Here is a 15,494-nt window from a genome sequence, read left to right on the forward strand (position 1 = left end):
TTAGTAGAGAAGAAAATATAGGGAAAACCCTCATGACACTGAATTTGGTGATGATTTGTTGGATAGACAGTAAAAGCACAGGCACCAAGAGAAAAAATAGATAAGTTAGATTTCATCAAAATTAAAAACTTTTGTGCATCAAAGGACACTTATCAAGAGTAAAAGGCAACCATGAAATGGGAGAAAATCATATGTATACAAATTCCTAGAACTCAACAACAAAAATACAAACAAATGAAAAATGGCAAAGGACTGCAATAGGCGTTTCTCCAAAAAAGATATGCCAATTCCAATATGCACATGAAAAGATGCTCACTATCACTAGCCACTAGGGAAATGCAATCAAAATCACAATGAGACACTGCTTCATATCCGTTAGGATGGACATCATGAAAACAATGGAAAATACCAAGTGTTGGGGATCGTATGGAGAATCTGATATCCTGGAGGATTGCTAGTGAGAATGTAAAATGGTGCAACCACTATGGGAAACATTTTGGTGATTTCCCCAATTTTGGTGATTAAACACAAAATTACCATGATCCTGCAATTTTACTTCAGGTGTATACACCAAAGTACTGAAATCAGAGACTCAAACATATACTTGCACATCAATATTCATAGCAGCGTTATTCACAACAGACAAAAGGTGAAAATGACCCAAATGTTCATGAACAAAGGAGTAGATAAACAAAATGTGGTATATTCATACAATGGAATATTATTTAGCCTTTAAAAAAGTGAAATTCTGATATCTGTTGCAACACAGATGAGTCTGGAAAACATAATGCTAAGTGAGATAAGCCAGACACAAAAGAACATACTGTATGATTCCATGTATATAAGGGACCTAGAATATGTAAATACATGCAGACAGAAAATATAATAGAGGTTGCCAAGATCTGGAGGAAAATGGTGAAGAGGAATTATGGTCTTATGGGTACAGAGTTTTTGTTTGGAATGATGAAAAATTTCTGGAAATGGAGAGTAGTGATGGTTGCATAACAACGTGAATGTACTTAATGCTGCTGAATTGCACATTTAAAATGGTTAAAAGGTAAAATTTATGGTATATATATTTTATCAAAATAAAGAAATACACTGTAAAAAATATTAGCATGGATGGTTGTGCAGTGGAATGAGAGAGGAGAAAAGTAAAGACGTGCTAAGTTTCCTGTTCAAGGGACTTACTAGAGACAAATTGAACTGTATGGGAATGAAAAGTACAGCATAGGGAATACAGTCAATAATGTGGTGGTAACTCAGGGCGCCCGGGTGGCTCAGTAGGTTAAACAACCGACAACAGCTCAGGTCATGATCTCACAGTTCCTGAGTTGGAGCCCTATGTTGGGCTCTGTGCTGACAGCTTGGAGCCTGGAGCCTGTTTCAGAGTCTGTGTCTTCCTCTCTCTCTGCCCCTCCCCTGCTTGCACTCTGTCTCTGTCTCTCTCTCTCAAAAATAAACATTAAAAATTTTTTTTAAAAATAATGTAATAACTCTGTATGGTGATGAAGGTAACTACACTTATCGCAGTGAGTATTTTGTAATGTATATAATTGTCAAATCACTATGAGGTACACCTGAAACTAATGTAATATTTTATGTCAACTGTATTTCAATTAAAAAGATTGAACTCTAGCCATGGTTAAAAAAAATATGCTGGGGCGCATGGGTGGCTCAGTCGATTGAGTGCCCAACTTTGGCTCAGATCATGATCTCACGGTTCGTGAGTTTGAGTCCCGTGTCCAGCTCTGTGCTGACAGCTCAGAGCCTGGAGCCTGCTTCAGATACTGTGTCTCCCTCACTATCTGCCCCCTCCCTTGCTCATGCTCTCTCTTTCTCTCTCAAAAATAAATAAACGTTGAAAAAAATATTTTAAGTATGCTTAATATTATGCGTTAAATATTTAAAGGGACTGAAGTACCTACAAAAATATAAGTAGAAGGTAAAACTTTCTAACAAGTAAAGGAAATTAAATGGAACAAAAAGCAGAAAGCAAAACCAAAACTATAATGTATGGAAATACAAAACATACACAAAATGGCATGCCTAACTGTAAATATATCAGTAGTCTCAATAAATATGAACAGATTAAATTTGCCCATTAAAAAAAGGAATCTAGAACTGGATTTTTAGAAAGTATCTAGCCATAGACTTTAAACTAGAGATGCACTTAAAAAAATGACACAGGAAAATGAAAAAAATAAAGAAATAGAAGAAGATATATCAAGCAAATATAAAGAGGATGAAAGTAGTTGTAACAACATAAATGTCAGACTACCTAGAATTCAAAGCATTAAAAGTGATAAAAAGAAATGTTTTATATTAATAAAAGGAGCAATCTCTCAGGAAGATATAATGATGATTATTGATATGCTTAAAACACAAGATTGAAATATATAAAGTAAAACTGAAAGTGACAAATATTTGTGATAGTGGGAGAGTTTTACACATTTCTTTCATAAAATGACTAATCAAGCAGACAAAAAGTAATTACAGGTATGGGGAGGGTTTTAATAACACAACTCAAATTTCTCTCAACAAACAAATGGAATACACATGAAATTTGCAGAACTTGATAATTTCATGATCATGACCACAAAAGAAATTTCAGCAAATTCTAAAATGTTGACTTCATATGTCTCATTCAGTAACTATAATAAAATAAATCTGAAACCATACAAAAATATAGCTTCCCCAATTCTACTTACCTTCGGATTAAACAGGAAGTCAAAATAGTGATAACATATAACGTGGAAATGATACAGAATAAGAGTAGTGCATATTGAAATCTTCAAGGATTCAGCCAAACCAGTAGTCAGAACATTTATAATCTTAAATACACATTAAGTAATTATAAAGTTCAAAAACAAATGAGTTAAACTTAAAAAAAACTAAGCTAATAAAAGAGAAACAAAGTAAACTCAATTGAAATAGAAAAAAGGAACAAAATAAGATTGAAACTAAAAATTAATAACTTAAAAACAAATTTGCACTTGTGTCTAAAACTAAATGATTTATTTGCAAAGCTCAATCTAATGGATATTTTGGCAAATATAATGAAAGAGAAAAAGAAAAAGTAAACTAAACATTAAGAAAAATGAAAGACACATGACTATAGATAAAAAATATATTTAATAATTATGAGGGACAACTCTAGCAGACCTTCAAGAGATGAATATTCCTGATATAACCTCTTCCACAGCTTGGAAAAATGGTGGAAAACCACTCACTCATTTTAAGATGCTAGCTTAACTTTGATTCTTAAACCAAACAGGATATCACAAGAAAAGAAATTTAAAGGCCAATATAACTTATGAGATAGATGCAAAAATCTTAAAGAAAATGTTGGGAAACCAACATTGTGATCAGCATTGTATTAGAAGACCATGTGAGGATTGAACTGAGAACTCAAAGACAGTTCATATACAGAATCTATTAGTATAATTTCCTATATTAATAAAATTAAAGAAGAAAATCAGATGACCACTTCAATAGACAATAAACAATAGCCTTTGATAAATTCAAGTCCATTCATGATTTTTTAACAAACTCCTAGCAAACTAACAAAACTTTATAAACTTGTTAAAAGGCATTAACCAAAAGACTTAACAAAGGTGGCATATTTTTGTAAAGCACTAAAGCAATCCCACTAAAGTCAGTAAAGACTAAGTATTACCTCTGCTTCAACATTTTATTTAATTATTTATTTTTAAAGTTTATTTATTTATTTTGAGAGAGAGAGAAAGAGCATGAACTGGAGAGGGACAGAGAGAGAGAGAGAGAGAATCCCAAGCAGGCTCTGCACCATCAAGAGTGGAGCCCAATGCAGGGCTCAAACTCAGGAACCGTGAGGTCATGACCTGAGCCAAAACCAAGACTCGGACACTTAACCAAGTGAGTCACCCAGGTGCCCCACACTTCAACATTTTATAGGATGTTCTGACCAATGCAATAAATATATAAAATGTATAAATGCTGGAAAAGAAAAATATGCCATTATTAACAGATAATATAGTCATTTGTCTAAAGAATATAAAAAAATTAACTGACAGACTATTATAACTGCTCACAGAACTTAGCAAGATAGCCAAATACAAAATTAGGATATAAACAAAGCAAAACAGAAAACCCACTTCCTTTCATATACACCAGTTACCCCATTAAAAAATGTCATGATAGGGGAGCCTGGGTGGCTCAGTTGGTTAAGCATCTGACTTTGGCTCAGCTCATGATCTCACAGTTCGTGGGTTCAAGCCCTACATCAGGCTCAATGCTGACAGCTCAGAGCCTGGAGCCTGCTTTGGATCCTGGGTCTCCCTCTCTCTCTGCCCCTCCTCTGCTCATGCTCTGTCTCTCTTGCTCTCTCTTTCAAAAATAAATAAATAAACATTAAAAAAATTTTTTTAATGTCATGATAGAAGTGCCTGGGGGGCTCAGTCAGTTAAGCCTCTGACTCTTGATTCCGCTCAAGTCAGGATGTCACAGTGGTGAGGTCCAGCCCCGCGTCAGGGTCCACTCTGAGTGTGGAGACTGCTTGGAATTCTCTCTCTCCCTGTCTCTCTGCCCCCCGGCCCATTGTCAAAATAAATAAATAAACATTAAAAAAAAAAATGTCATGGTATACATGCCAAAACATTTGAACCTGAATCTAATGAAGACTTTAGCTACCGTTTTTCAGGAAATACTGGGGACATTAAATGACATTGTGAGGAAGCAGACACACACCTTGAACACGGGTAACTCTTCAGGACAAATGATCAGTTTTTTTACTAAATTAATCGCATGAAAAAGTGAAGGGATAATGATGGATACATGTCATTATATATTTGTCCAAACCCATAAAATGTACAACACCAAGAATGAACCCTAAGGTCAACTATGGACTGTGGGTAATTATGATCTTTCAATATACATTCACTGATGGTAACAAATGTACTCTGGGTTAAGGTGTTGATAATGGGAGAGGCTGTGCCTTGGGGGTGGGGAGTAGACGGGGAATCTGCACATTCCTCTTAACTTGCTGTGAACCTAAAACTTAAAAACTTAAGTCTTTAACGGGGCACCTGGGTGGCTCAGTCGGTTAAGCGTCTGACTTTGGCTTAGGTCATGATCTCACACTGGGTGAGTTTGAGCCCCGCATCAGGCTCTGTGCTGACAGCTTGGACCCTGGAGCCTGTTTTGGATTCTGTGTCTCCCTCTCTCTGCCACTCTGTCTCTCTCTCTCTCAAAAATAAACATTAAAAAAAAATTTTTAAAAACACACAAAAAACTTAAGCCTTTAAAGAAAAGTCAAGACCTCAAAAACAAAACCAACACACAAACAAAAAACCCTAGCAATCTGTATTGTGATATGAATAAATTAAAAATATAGAAGCCAAGAATATCACACATAAAATATCTCCTTACCACTCATAAAAAATAAAAATGGTGAGGGAAGACAGAACTCCTACAGGTTAGAAGAAAATCAAGAAACATACTCACCAATCTGTTTAGATCCCAGCTCAAACATGAAAATATATCTTTAAACAATCAAGGAAAATTTAACCTAAACTGGGTATTAGATGACATATGAGACATTTTTCCTAATTTTGTCAGGTATGATTATTATATGTTGTTATGTTTTTTTAAGAAGCCTTGTGAGGTAGGAATATATATGAATACTTCTATTTAAATTTTGAACTGATGAGGCTTTAAAAAATAACATATAATAATGAGTAATGTATCTGTGAGTTGCTTTAAAATACTCGATCAAAATTGAATATATATATAATTGAATATGTGTATAATATATATATTTGAACCCTACCCATTAAAAAAAATACATTTTATACCTGCAAATAAATTCCATGTGAATTACATATGTGTATGTATGTGTGAATTATATGCATATATATTAAAATAAAACATGATAACAAATTTTCATTACATGGGGCTTGGAATGTCTACTGAAACTAGATTTAAAAAGCAAAAACTATAAAGGAAAAATGTAATTTGTCTGCTTCAAAAATATAAATGCTTTGTGTACGAAGAGATACCACAAGAATATCAAAATTTAAGAATAAGCAATAGCCTAGGAGAAATAAATAATATCAAGAATATGCTTTTTTAAAAAAAGAATATATTTTATTTTATTTATTTTTAAATTTTTTTAATGTTTATTTGTGAGAGAGAGAGACAGAGTGTGAGCAGGGAGGAGCAGAGAGAGAGGGAGACATAGAATCTGAAACAGGCTCCAGGCTCTGAGCTGTCAGCACAGAGCCCGACACGGGGCTCAAACTCACGGACCACGAGATCATGACCTGAGCCGAAGTCAGCCGCTTAACCAACTGAGCCACCCAGGCGCCCCCCAAAAGAATATATTTTATTTTATTATTTTTTTTCAATATATGAAATTTATTGTCAAATTGGTTTCCATACAACACCCAGTGCTCATCCCAAAAAGAATATATTTTAAAAACTCTTACAAATTCATGTAAAAGAGATAACCAACCCAAATGAGAAAACTACGGAAAGAATTTGAAAAGGAAATTCACTAAAGAGGAAATATCAGTGGCCAATGAAGACATGAAAAGACACTCCAATCTACTGGTTCTCAAATGTATGCAAATTAAAGCCAAATTGGAAGTACCACAAAGTTTTGGCAAGAATCTTAGTTTAATAATATGAAAACTTTTCAAGTACTCTCATGCACTGTCAGTGGGAATTCAAATTGGCCCTTTGAAGGGCAATTCAGCAGTATCTAATAAGTTTAAACTGTATATACCCCCCATGACACTTCTTAAAATCAGCCTTCTAGAAAGGCAGACACAAGCGCTTAAGGAAATGCGATTAAAGACAATTCATTGCAGGAGCACCTGGGTGGCTCAGTCAGTTGAGCATCCGACTCTTGGTTCCAGCTCATGATCTCACAGTTTCATAGGTTCAAGCCCTGTGTCAGGCTCTGCGCTGGTAGTGTGAGGCCTGCTTGGGATTCTATCTCTCTCTCTGCCTCTCCCCCACTTGCGCTGTCTCTGTCTCTCTCAAAATAAATAAACATTAAAAAAAAAACCATGAAGATAATTCATTGCAGCCTTGTCTCCAAGAGGGGAAAACTAGACCTCCTTCAATACTCATCAGCAGAAGCCTGACCAAATAAACTGATCACTAGCAGAAACTATGCAGTAGCTCCAAATGGAAAAGTAAATCTCTATGAACTGCATCTTGCTGCATAAAGAAGCAAGTTGCAAACTGATTCAGTTGAGAAACAATCTCCACAGAAAATAATCCTGCATAAATTAGTAAAGGTATTAATTATATGTTAGTAATATATGCATACACATATATATGAATAGGGCTTGAATACCTATGTAAATATAGTATTCATATTAACTTAATACCTGTATACACACACACAGTCATAGGTTATCAACACATAGATATGTACATACACACACGTGCACATAGCAAAATGTCTTGAATGACACACACCAAACTGAAGATCATAAGGGGATGGTGATTAGATCAAAGAACAAAACCATAGCATTAGAGCAATAGAAAGTGAAACCCTTTGAGGTATTCAAAATCCACTATTTTTTCAAAATCTCCTTGCAAACAGAGAAACGTCCTTGAACCTTGTCAGTATCGTTTAAATTGTTTACTAGGAGAATGAATCTGGATATAAATTGTATGATTAAGAATAAGTTTATTTTTGGGATGCCTGGGTGGCTCAGTTGGTTAAGCATCTGACTCTCAGCTCAGGTCATGATCTCATGGTTCTTGCATTCGAGCCCCATGTCGGTCTCTGTGTGACAGCCTGGAGCCTGGAGCCCACTATGAGTTCTGTGTCTCCCTCTCTCTGACCCTCCTCTGCCCCTGCTCACACTCTGTCTCTCTCTCTCTCAAAAATAAATAAATATTAAAAAAAGAAGAAGAAGAAGTTTATTTTTTAAACTTCCAGAGCTGAGTAGATGTCTTTGGCCACACTGATGGGCGCCTTAGGACAGAGGGGATGGCAGCTGGAATGCAGATTCTTGTGTCTGGAGGCTTTTAATTGCTGACTAGCACTAACTCAGTGACCTCCACTGCCCCACATGGGTCTCCCCCAAGAAAAGTTAAATCCCAGGCTAGTGACCGCCCCTCTACCCCTACAAACCCTGTGTATATGGGGAAAGTAAAACTCTAGGGGAAAGCCTTTGGATCTTGACTCCGTGGAATTCACAGAAGTATCTGATAAAAAGGAGATAATTCTGCAAACACAAAATTACACATGTCAAAATATTAAAAATCTGGATGACAAACCAGACCGTTAGGACATAGTGAATCGACATTCTTAAAACATACACGACATAGATTTTTCTGAAATCGTGATCTCTCTTGCTATATTCAAACCAGGTTTCCACTCACCAGAATCCATCTGTAAATGAGGAGCCTAAGGAAGGGCACATGGAGAATAACACATTCTAAGGTCAAATGGGAAAGACATCCAACTCCTTCTATAAAAGATGAGGGCAGGGAATCAAAAGTTGATTGAATTCAACCAGCTGATCTGAAGTGGCTCCGCCCCTACTCCCAGCCTAGTCCCCCAGTGCATGTTTACCTTGCATATGGAGATCATGCCACCCATTTTTCAGTTGTGATTCTGGATGTACAGGGACCACAATTGTATCAATATTTGGATAAGGATTAGGAATTGGACAGAGTGCTGGAGGGGCTGTTTTGCTAGTTCAAGAATGCTCAAGAGGATGAAAATAATCATACGACCGTTCATTGAAGTTCTACCAATTGCCAGCACTGTGCAAGGCACACTTCCTACATCCCTGTGCTTTAATTCAGTCTCCTAAGACTTCAGCAAGAATGTCCTCATTTTGCAGGTCAATCACTTGCTCAAGGCTACATAACTCATAAATGCCAGAGCGAGCACTTAAACCAATTCTCAGGTTCCAAAGTCCATGTTCTCACTCACCCACCGCATTCAGCAGGTTCTCTTTTTGTCCAGGGAGGCAAAATCAAGCTGGAAGGTGTCTACTTTAGGGGTAAAGCATTTGCTCAAAGCTCCAGGAGTCCAGGCAGCAAAGCGACATCAAGGTCAGGCTCGAAGAAATAGCCCCTTCCTTGGTCCTGGGGTGGGGAATCCTCCACACCTGAGAGGCCTTGGGGCTGGAGCTCATCATCCCCAGAGTTGACGTTTAAGCACAGAACCCTGCTGAGTCACCTAGGAAGTCAATGCTATTACACAACAAATCAGACGGCCACTAAGCCAACCCTGTTCCTCAGGGTTGCTTCAGCCCCAGGCTTTAGTGACCCAACCAAGGGGCAGCAACTCCTTAAAGGGAAGTCCAAGTGTTAGAAAAACAGGTTTTGGGGGAAGAAAGCTGATTCTCAGGCTGATCAAATAATTCTAGGTGCACAGACCATTCCCCCCCTCCCCAGGGCATGCTTTTATGTCCTCCAAGAGCTGAGCAAACCCCACCTCAGGGTCCTACCCTGCTATTCCCTCTGCCTGGAAGGCTTCTCCCCCGGAAATCTGAGGGGCTTGCTCCTGCACCCCATTTAGCTCTCTACTCAAATCTCTTTTTCATTCTTTCAGGTTTTCTGGCCTTTATATATAAAATATTGACGCCAACACTCCTTCCTTCTGACAGACACACAAACACGCCCATAGCGCTCATCCCTGCTCTATTTTTTCTCCTTAGAATCTATCATCAGCTAATATAATATACATCGTACTTCTTTATCTTATCTGCTAGACTGTAAACTCCACAAGGGCAGAGATTTGTGTCTGCGCTCGCAGCTACAGGGCCAGCACTCAGAACAGCGTCTGCTGTTTAATAAGCACTCAGTAAATACTTGTTGAATGACTAAATCCATCTGGGTTTTAGAGGAGAACAGAGAAATCCTGGAAAACCCCCACAAGGTGTAAGTGTGGCATTCAGGGAAAAAATCTAGAGCTTTGGAGACCACTATTTGAAGGTAGGCCCAGACTAGATACTTAATCTAGTGAAGGAAGTAATCTAGATTAAAACTTATTCTCACTAAGCCTCATTTGGTTGTTGGTCAAGGGAGAGTATTTGCCTCGTGGGATCGCAGTGAGGTCTGATAATAATGTCCGAGCATTGATTTAATACCAGGCTCTGTGCCAAGGACTGTACATGCACTATTCCTTTAATCCCCACAACAATCCCATTAACCCCAAGCAGATCAAAGCGGTGTGCCCAGGGTGATGAAGACAGGAAACAGGTCACAGGACTCCAACCTTCATTTTTGTGTCTCTGAAACCCATGAGCGAACCACCACGTTGGATGCAGAGTGATGCTGGGTGCTGATGGCGAGAAGGTGCCCACACTGTTCCTCAACTTCCCCTCCTGCCTGTGCCCTAGGCACAGTTGTTCCCAACCACCATCCCGGAGGTACTGCTCCTGCTACTGAAAAAGAACCGGGACTGGAGAGCCTGGGTGGCTCAGGTGGTTAAGCAACCAACTTCAGCTCAGGTCATGATCTCACAGCTCGTGAGTTCGAGCCACGAGTCTGGTTCTGTGCTGACAGCTCAGAGCCTGGACCCTGCTTCAGATTCTGTGTGTGTGTCTCTCTCTCTGCCCCTCTCCTGTTCGTACTCTGTCTTGCTCTCTCTCAAAAATAAACATTAAAAAAAAAAAAAAAAAAGAACCAGGACAGCTGAGAACCCAGGACAACCTACACCTGTGGCCCTACCAGCCTTATGACCTGCTGCAGCCTTTCACATTCAAGTGCATGCACTCTCAGCCCTCCTGCCACCAGGATCTTATTTGGCACAGGGCCCTGGTACTTTGTCACTTTTACGTGGAATAAGTGATTTACAGGAAACAATATTTTTACTTGAAATCAATGTATCACTGAAATCGTTCCATTGCTTAACAAGTGGCATATGTTGTTCAACTGAATTTTTTTTTATTTAAGCAAGAAAAAAAACTTTGTGGACACATATAGTTACATATACACACACATAGTTTTAAAATACAAGTTGAAATATTGCCCTGTGTTCCAGCACCAAAAATAGACAAAAAGGGCTTTCAAAACCTAATTTATACACTTCACAAAATTAGCTCTTTTTTTTTTTTTTATACATACAAAATGCTCGTGTTGTGCTTTGAACGATGATGTAAGACAAGTTTCAGATTGCTCTTTGCAAGCCCTTCTCCACAAATCCCACCCTGTGGGCAAGAGCAGTCTTGACTTCCAATAAATGAAAGACCTCTTGGGATGGAATCAGCACCATCTTTTCTCTTTTGTACGTTGGATTTTGTAAGAGTGTGGATACTAGAATGTTCTATAAAATAGTTATTAACGAATGCAACTGAGTGATGCAGGGAAGCAGACACTGAAGCAAATATGCAAAATCATTGTGTGGTTTTTTTTGCTGCTCATTAACTTCTGTTTCAAATGGGTGCTCCTTATGTGACTTGTCACTAAGTTATAATTAAGAGAGGGAAAACACAATTTAAAACTCTTCGGCAGCTAAAGCCCCCGCCCCCAGCACAAGTGGTGTTCAGTAAAAAAAAAAAAAAAAAAAAAAAAAATATGTGTTAGCTGCTGACTCAGGAGTTTTCTCACCAGACCTACCCCAACATGCTTGCTGCCTGCACACTCAGAGGTACTCAAACAATCCAGTTAGAAAAAAAAAGTAAAAATTATACTATCCATTGATTTAAAAAGAAGGCAAAGGAGAAGGAGGAGGAGGAGGAGGAGGAGAAGAGAAAGGAGGAGAAGAAGAAGAAGAGAAGGAGGAGGAAGAAAAGGAGGGGGTGGGAGAGAAGGGGAAGAAGAAGGGGAAGGAAAAGGAGAAGGAGGGGGAGGAGGAGAAGAGGAAGGGGAAGAGGAAGGAGGAGGAGAGGAGGAAGAGGAAGAAGCATACAAGTGAATGTTATTACCTCCTTTGGATGTGCTTCCCTAGAACTGCAGGTGGTGGTGCCCGGCTTGCTGGGTCAGAGCAGTGGAAACTCACCAAGGACTCTTTTCTCTGTGCCATACCGCTGCCCCTCACAAGGACTTCTCAGAAAATCCTCACATCTCAGCTAGAAAGATCTCCAAGCTATTGGGTCCAAGCTTTGCCCTTAGCAGAAATCACCACCAGGCTCCCCAGCCAGAGAACAGGCAGCGCATGTGACACACTGCAGCCAATGGAAGCACCTCACACCCGTTCTCTCCGTGGCCTGTGTGATTGTTGGAATTGTCTTTCTTGTTCTGACCCTCAATTATTTTCCCACCTTCCCTCCTTTCCCCATAGCAGCCTTAGAAGAGATTACTGGTAAACATCTCTTTATCTTCCAGATACTCCTGTCTCCTGCAGGTGGTGTTTGTTTTAGGCATCACCAGAAGGGGAAAAAATGTCTAATGATTTTGAAAGATGGAGAGAAATGTGGTGCCAATGAAGAGAACTGGTATAAGCCCAAGAGTTAAGAAAAGGATTAATCAAGGTTTTAAGGGTCACAAATTGGGCTTAGAGAGAGAGAAAAAAAGAAAGAAGAGAAAGAAGGAGGAGAAAAGAGAAGGAAGGAAAGAAGAAGGAAAGTAAGAAATAGGAAGGGAATAAAATAATCGGCTAATATTTCCTGAGCACATAACATAAGGAGCAGAAACAGTTCAAAGTGCTTTACTTGTATTAATTCATTTAATCTTAAAACAACCCTCCAAAAGAAATACTATTCTTATAATTTTGCAAATGAGGAAAAGAAGGCAGAAAGTTTAAGTGTCTTAGTGTGGAGTCTGGGATTTGAAAGCAGGCGGTCTGACTCTAGAGCTAAAGGCTTTGCATACTGCTGAATTTGAAGATCCTTGTAGATGAGAGACTGGGCTGATTCTCAGTAGAGTTGATGTCATGGCCAAGAGCACAGACTTTGCCTGAGCCAGAGCTGGGTTCAGTCCTGGTTCCTCCACTCACCAGAAGTCACTCAATTCTCTTATCCTCAGTTTCCCCATCTTTAAAGAGATAATAATAGCCTTTGGTTCATGGGGTGATTGTAAGGATTACATGGGCTAAAAACATTTAGCACAGTGCCAGAACACAGAATGTGCTAGATACATTTTAGTTTTTGTCCCATGTAATCCTCACAAGGACCTTATAAAGGATGTGTTGTCCCATCTCACAGATGTGAAAAATGAGACTCCAAGAGGTATCCAACCTCCCAAGGTCATATGCCTAATAAGGGGTTGTGCTGAGGAAGAACAGGAAAAAGAGAATGGAGAGGGGAGGAAGAAGAAAAGAAGGAGTGACCAGGCTCCAAGTGGGACAAAAGAGAGAAATGTAAGGAGAGGAACATGGCGGCTGCTGTGGTGAATGCCACTCTATAGTTACCTCAGGTGGACTCAGAATGACATCTTTAATTCATACAAGGTTATTTCACTCACCATGTGCTCTCCTTTCGTTCAGATTGGGTCTCGTGGTAACACATGAGCAAGTCTGGATGCCCACCAAATCCCTTAAAGAATTATCCCTAAAGCTTGGTATCTCAACATACAAAGTCAGATCATATGTATAGTTAAAGAAAATCCATCACTGTATTTCATATATTCAACCTGAGCATCTCCTTCTTACCTGCAGAGCAATGTTTCATTAACTTACTTATCCAATGTGAATTACTGCAGAAGCATAAAACAAAAAGTTATATCACCTTTTATAGTGTCTAGCCCTTTTTTCATAAAATTTAATTACAAGTTAGTAATGTAAGTCCAGTGAGAGCAAAATAATACACAAATTTAGTGTGTAAATTATAGTTACACACTAATATACATACACTACCTTTATTTCTTATTGCTGCTATGACACATTACCACAAACTTAGTGGCTTAAAATAAGATAAATGTATTACCTTATAGTTCTTGAGGTCTTAAGTCCAAAATAGGTCTTATGGAATAGATACAAGTGTCAGCAGATTCATACTCCTTCTGGATGATCTAGGGGAGAATCTGTTTCTTTGCCTTTTCCAGCCGCTAGAGGCCATCTGCATTCCTTGGCTAGTGGCCTCTTCTTCCATTTTCAAAGCCAACAACATAGCATCTTCCAATTTCTCTAACCCCAACCCTACTTCTGTCACCCATATTTCTGTCATCATATCTTTTAACTCTGATCCTCCTGCCTTCTCCTTTAAAGACCCTTATGAGTATATTTGGTCCATGTAGAATCCAAGATAACCACCCCCCGCCCCCCATCTCAAGATTTCTAACTTAATTATACTTGTAAAGTACCTTTTCCATGTAAAGTAACATATTCACAAGTTCTGGGGATTAGGACACGAACATCTTTAGGGGATCATTATTCTACCATAATATACTACCTAATTTTTTCAGCTCGATGACTTTTAATAATGTGTAGAAACTCAGGACCCAATGTCTTCATCAATAGATACTGCTGCATCACTATCACTTTCCAGAGGAATCTAAAACTTGATGCAAGAGCCCAGGGCAGGTGCCATTGAAGGTCACTCTTGGTTCAGGCTATAAAAATTCCTGATAAATTTTGTTCAATATTGTCCTAGATATTTTCACCAGTAGAAAAAAAATAAGTGCAACCATTCTCAGTTTTTCTATTTGAATATTTAAATTTGCACGTTAATAAAAATCACTGATTCTAAACCCTTTTAGGTTGCCAGAAACCCATTTCTACTTTGTATTTCAAAAGAGACAGCCAAGGGCTTCCATGACTAATTCAGATGGCCACATTTGCACTGCTTTCCTGAGCAGAACAATCTTCCCAAACGATCAGAAGAGCTCCTGTCTACCTGGTCCTACCAATGGTTAGAAGTCTTAGAAATCACACCTTTAGACTTTCTATGTGACCATGCAGCATGGAAGCATGGTTCCTGGACTTAAGGATGAAACTAAAATTTGAACAAAACAGGAAGAGTCTGTGGTAACAGTCTATGTAAAAGGAGGAGACCAGATGTAGCATTTGGATCATGTGGGAGAGGCTGGAGGAATTCTCACTGGTTAGCCTTTTATGGTTTCCCATGGGGGCCATTCTGCCTCCCTTGGGGATATTTAAAACAGTTAGGGTGTCTTGATGGGCGGGGGAAGGGGGAACTACCTGCATATGTGAGGAAGGAGGCCAGGGTCTCTAAACTCAGTGCATGGGACACTCCTCTAACTATGATAAATCGTCTCACCAAAATGCTCACAGCATTCCTGTTGAAAAGCAGATGGTCCTCTTCCTGTGTCTCCTCCTCCTCATCCATATTTACTTTCTTCAATCACCTCTACTCCTCATTCCCCTAGAGGCCTACTGCTTTCAGCATTAAAGGATATTTAAGCTATAGTTTTTGTATTCTAGCAAAAGCAGTTAATACCTCAAACAATGCTATATGATAACTTAGGTGAAAATGCCACTAGTTTGTAACGATTAGCAGTTGTCCACAAGGCTAGAGTAAAACCAGGAGAGGCTCTGAATTCTAAAAAAGATTGTTATTCCTCTCCCCCATGTAATTAAAAAAAAAAAAAAAGACACTAAACCATAATGTAAGTAAACCTAACTTAGGTAGGAAAGT

This window comes from Acinonyx jubatus, chromosome E4 (genome assembly GCF_027475565.1).
Source record: "Acinonyx jubatus isolate Ajub_Pintada_27869175 chromosome E4, VMU_Ajub_asm_v1.0, whole genome shotgun sequence".
In the NCBI taxonomy this organism is placed as follows: domain Eukaryota; kingdom Metazoa; phylum Chordata; class Mammalia; order Carnivora; family Felidae; genus Acinonyx; species Acinonyx jubatus.